The sequence below is a fragment of the Ascaphus truei genome, chromosome 6 (assembly GCF_040206685.1).
Source record: "Ascaphus truei isolate aAscTru1 chromosome 6, aAscTru1.hap1, whole genome shotgun sequence".
In the NCBI taxonomy this organism is placed as follows: domain Eukaryota; kingdom Metazoa; phylum Chordata; class Amphibia; order Anura; family Ascaphidae; genus Ascaphus; species Ascaphus truei.
In genome coordinates this window covers 68,837,826-68,843,825 of record NC_134488.1, presented here as the reverse complement: position 1 = coordinate 68,843,825, position 6,000 = coordinate 68,837,826, and positions in this window count along the sequence as shown.

The window sequence follows — 6,000 nt, the reverse complement described above, 5'->3', positions numbered from 1 at the left end:
CTAAAAACACTGTAAGTGTTGGCACAGGAGACCAGGACTAATACCAGGGGTCAATATCGCCAGACAGAACACTCGAGTTTATAAAATTTATTTATTGGAAAAGTATATCCACAACTATACAAATCCCATAAACATCACACATACCTAACTGGGGGATACCCTGCATACCTAGTTGCAGAGACTTCCTTGTAGAGATTTCCCTTGTTCTCTCTTCTTGCCCAGTGCCTACAGGACTGTTTTTCAGGCCTGAGACCAGCACTGGAGTGGACACTGCAGTTTCTCCCTGTCACAGCAACACCTCTGTAACTCTCTGCAGGCTCTGTCTAGGGGTAATGGCAGACTTAACCTTCATTAACAACAGCCATATTTACCCCTACCATCACAAGTCTAATTGTGGTCTGTGCACAAAATACATTTTTTTAAATTGTACTGTACTATGTACTTTTTATCTATTAACGGGTAAAACTTACCTGTTGGAGATTGTGGGAGATCAGAGGACCCAGCTATTTGGCAAACACAATCAGAGGAAGCATTTAAAGACACCCACCTTCTGCTTTTAACTTACCAGATTGCTGTAAGTAGGCAATTGTATTGTGCAGTGTGTCAGTGTGGAGAAATACAGCACAATGGTCAGTCTCTTTTGATTTTCTCCACAGAATCACCATCATTTGGATCAAGTATCTGGATATCCCCTTGATTAACAGGACTAGTTTACATACCTTATCTTGGGACTGGTATCATAACTGTTACTGTTTTCATTGCGCATGGGACTTGAATATGTTTGTTCTTTGAAATCGATGTAGACAAAGCCGGATATTCGCTAAGATTTAGTCTGCATCCATCGGAATGGGACTGAAATCGTTCTACGCAAGAGAAAGACAGCTTCCCAGCAGATTGAACAGGGACTTAACAGACAGAACATGCAGAAGTTGGAGATTATAATTCCCAACACCGGTCATTTGGTAAATGAATTGGATGTAGACCAGTGAGCGATGTGAGATGGTATCACATTTATATGGGAATGGCCAGTCTTTCTTTGCTTTTGTGTACCTATCTCTATTTAATAGGCTGCGTTGGCACTGTTAAAGAACCCATGCAAAAGCAAGTACAGTATGTATGTATAATTGTATTTATATAGCGCCAACAATGTACGCAGCGCTTTTCAACATTACAATAGGAGGTAAATAAATTACAAACACTGTCATCATGGGTGGCAGATCCAAAAAAGGGTATATTCCAAATTATAGACGTAAACTTTCCGAGATTCGCTTTGTCACAGTTTCGCTCCGACTTTTTTTAAATCGTGTAAAATTCACAAAAAGTTCCCTCAAACTTATTGAGCAAAAAGTTCCCAAAATTCCACAGGAACCTGTCTATTTTGTAGCGAAATTGGCGAATTTCCAAAAAAAAAAGGGCTTTCTCTATCCTTGTTCCAGGCTATGCAATTGAGTATATCTTTTATTGGGAGGATTGCCCGCAAACTTTTAAAACTGCCCACATTTTTCTTTGGCAAGGGCAAATTCTGTCTGGGTCCTGCGTCTCTATTCCAATTGATCTCTCAATAAACAGTAGGTAGCAATTGTTTAGAAACACAGGGTAAAAACGTAACAGAAAGGGAGACTTATACTATTGGAATACTGCTCGATTGTAGGCTACATTTCCCAGACATTTCATCACATTAGAAGCAGCGCCGGAAGCACCTCATAAAACTGTTGTCGAAGTGAAAGAGCAAACAAGTTGATACAAATCAGCTGGTGTTTTGCCGTAATCTTCTGTCCTGCGAGTCTGCCATCGGTTTTATTGATAGGGCACATTCATTCATAGAGCCTGGAGAAGGTATTCGAGGAATCGTGTGTAAAAAGCGCAATTCCTGGTTATTTGTCAAAAAAACCTATGTAATGGTGTATAGTAATTGTGTTCCTTGAACTAATGTAATAATCAGACTAAAAGCAAAAATGTGGCTGTTTTGGTTTCTTTGGAAGTTAAGTAGAATTCTCTTTTTATCTGGGCCTTTGAGTGGGAACCGCTTACCAATGAAGTGTTTATTTAACCTCTAACCCAGGGGTTCTCAACTCCAGTCCTGTAAGACACCCCCCCACCCCCCCAACAGGTCAGGTTTGCAGGATATCCCAGCTTCAGCACAGGTGTCTCAATCAGTCCCTGCTTCAGCACAGGTGGCTCAATCCAGTTTTTGACTGAGCCTCTGATTGAGCCACCTGTGCTGAAGCTGGGATATCCTGAAAACCTGACCTGTTGGGGGGGGGGGGGCTTCAGGACTGGAGTTGAGCACCCCTGCTATATCCCACCTTGTCTCTGTTAGAAGACCCATAAAAACGGCTCCTATGTCAGTTATCCATATTACAAATGAAATAAAAATAGGTGTATGTTATTGGTAAAAATGTATCAGTCACCCAGACTTAATTCCTTGCCATTGGTGGGAGTCCAACTTTAAAGTGCTGAACAAACAAGTTTTGTGTTTGAAACCATTTCTTTGCTTAACCCCCATTGTAGTTGCACTAGCCACATTCTTACTGGAGAATAGAGATGGGCGAATGTGTCAAAAGTCAATACACAAATTATTTGCTGTTGCAATTCCACAAAATTCGATTTGCGGTTGAATAATTTGGGCTATTGTAACTAAACCCCCCACCCCCACCCCCCGTATTCGCATCGCCCTCACGTTTTCAAATATGTCACAACAAAATGTTAAAACGAATATTTGATATTCGTTTTATGCGCAGTTATTGCAAATGTCCATATGATGGCCTTTAATGCAGACATTCACACCTTCGTATGTAGACACTTTGAGCGTGCAAATGTTTTGATTGTGTTTTTCAGAGGCGAATCTGTGAATATGGTGTTTATTTGCATGTTTGAATATTCGCAGCTTAATTTCCAATCGAAGTCGAATCTCTGCGAGTAATTTGCATATCTCTACTGGAGAAGTGTAGATTAATTGTAGGTTTAATTGACCAAAATGAGAATTTCTCAAAGAGCACAAAGCTTTCAAAATGTACAGGTCTCGTCTTCTAGTGCACATGAAGAAGACATCTGTGAGGTTTGTAAAGCTCTGTACACGTGAAGAAGTGACCAGTGAGGTTTGTAAAGCTCTGTAAAAGTGAAGAAATGACCAGTGAGGTTTGTAAAGCTCTGTACACATGAAGTGACCAGTGAGGTTTGTAAAGCTCGGTACACATGAAGAAGTGACCAGTGAGGTTTGTAAAGCTCGGTGCACATGAAGAAGTGACCAGTGAGGTTTGTAAAGCTCGGTACACATGAAGAAGTGACCAGTGAGGTTTGTAAAGCTCGGTACATGTGAAGAAGAGACATGTAAGGTTTGGAAAGCTCTGTGTACATGAAGAAGAGACCTGTGAGGGTTGGAAAGCTCTGTATACATGAAGAAGAGACCTGTGAGGGTTGGAAAGCTCTGTACGCATGAAGAAGAGACCTGTGAGGGTTGGAAAGCTCTGTACACATGAAGAAGAGACCTGTGGGATTTGGAAACCTCTGTACACTATAATTAACTACGAAGAACTCTTAAGTTGGTCTAAAGCAGGCCTGCACAACTCGTAAAGTGAGAAGGGCCGAACTGCTCCAAGGAAAAAAAAATTGGGCCACACGGGTAAAATCATCATCATCATCATCATCTCTCCTCCAGCACCTCTCATCATCATCATCACCATCATCATCTCTCCTCCAGCACATCATCATCCTCATATCTCCCTCAGCACCCCTCATCATCATCCTCATATCTCTCCCCCCTTGCAACTCGCATCGCTCTCCCCCCTTGCACCTCGCATCGCTCTCCCCCCTTGCACCTCGCATCGCTCTCCCCCCTTGCACCTCGCATCGCTCTCCCCCCTTGCACCTCGCATCGCTCTCCCCCCTTGCACCTCGCATCACTCTCCCCCCATGCACCTCACATCACTCTCCCCCCATGCACCTCACATCACTCTCCCCCCATGCACCTCACATCACTCTCCCCCCATGCACCTCACATCACTCTCCCCCATGCACCTCACATCACTCTCCCCCATGCACCTCACATCACTCTCCCCCATGCACCTCACATCACTCTCCCCCATGCACCTCAAATCACACCCCCTTGCACCTCAAATCACACCCCTTTGCACCTTAAATCACCCCCAATACACCTCAAATCACCCCCATACACCTCAAATCACCCCCCTTGCACCTCCAATGACCCCCCTGCACCTCAAATCACCCCCCCTGTACCTCAAATCACCCCCCCATACACCTCCAATCACCCCCCTTGCACCTCCAATCACCCCCCTTGCACCTCCAATCACCCCCCTTGCACCTCCAATCACCCCCCTTGCACCTCCAATCACCCCCTTGCACCTCCAATCACCCCCTTGCACCTCCAATCACCCCCCCTGCACCTCAAATCACCCCCCTTCTGCACCTCAAATCACCCCCCTTGCACCTCAAATCACCCCCCTTGCACCTCAAATCAAAAGAATGTATAATTCCTAGGGGACACATATACATATATACACACACACATATACACATGTATATATATATATACATTGGGAGCAGGGGGGGAGCGGCCGCAGAGGAGCTGGCTGTTACTTCCCCCTCTGTCCCACGTTGGGAGCAGGGGGGGAGCGGCCGCAGAGGAGCTGTCTGTTACTTCCCCCTCTGTCCCACGTTGCGAGCGGGGGGGGGAGGGAGCAGGGGGGAGCGGGCCCTGCGCATGTGCGCCCGAACCGCGGGGAATCGCCACCATTTTTTTAAAATGTATTTAATTAATAAACTGGCGCCCGGCCGGAGTCATCGCGGGCCGCACCGAGAGGCCAGGCAGGCCGCAGCATGCGGCCCGCGGGCCATATGTTGTGCAGGCCTGGTCTAAAGGATGTGTTGCACATCCCGCTGGAAGCAAAAGGAGTTAAATAGTCACTGATTTTTATAGTAGTTACTTATGGCACAATGCAGCCATCTAGTGGACTCTCTATGCAGTACACAAAATGGCATTTGTGTTCCAAGTACTGTAGATATAGCTCCTTTCAGACGAAATTACCCATTTAAGTCAATGGGGAATTTAGGCCGAAAATGGCCCACTCAACCGCATCGGCACATATAGATTCGGCCCCATAGCAAACTTCCGTGGAGTCCAATATCTTTGTATGCCAGTGGTACTAGAGACTTGGCCATCATAAGGTAACCTTTACAGGGCTGTGACTTGATGAGCAATAGAACCAGAATATAGTCACATAGTTAAGTAATAGATAAGTAGGTTGAAAAATGACATACGTTCATCAGGTTAAACCTATGCTAAATTTAGTTGACAGATACTTAGCCTATATTTGTATTTCAAGTATATTGATCAAGAGAAAGGCAAACAAAAAACCCCAGTGAAATACCATCTAATGATATCTCATAATATATCTCATGTATCTGGTAGTAATAATAATAGCATGTTCTTGTAGAGCAGTGCTAGTTTTATGTAGCGCTTTACAGAGACATTTTGCAGGCACAGTCCCTGCCCCGTGGAGCTTACAATCTATGTTTTTGGTACCTGAGGCACAGGGAGATAAAGTGACTTGCCCAAGGTCACAAGGAGCCGACACCGGGAATTGAACCAGGTTCCCAAACTCAGTGCCGTTACTCACTATGCCAATCCTTCTCCCATGGTCAACTCTCAAAAACAGTCTGGAAGGATTTTTTCAAAACATTTTGTCATGTTTTTTCTCAATATACCCATTTTTTCCTTTTTTGTTTTGTGTTTGTCACCAATCCCTTTCGCTTGCTTACCCCAATCATATTGCAAACATTCTCAACAAAAAGAAAGTTAAAAATAAAAGAGGGGGTGTGTGATTTTGAGCTGAGTAAACATGTGTTAGAGCTGCTCGCACTGAGGAGGCCTAATCTACTATAAATGTATCTATTTATATCACACGAGACCCATGATATACATACCTGGCATTAAAAGTGAGCATCAGCACAATGTCTTCAAAGTCAGGAAAAAATGCACTC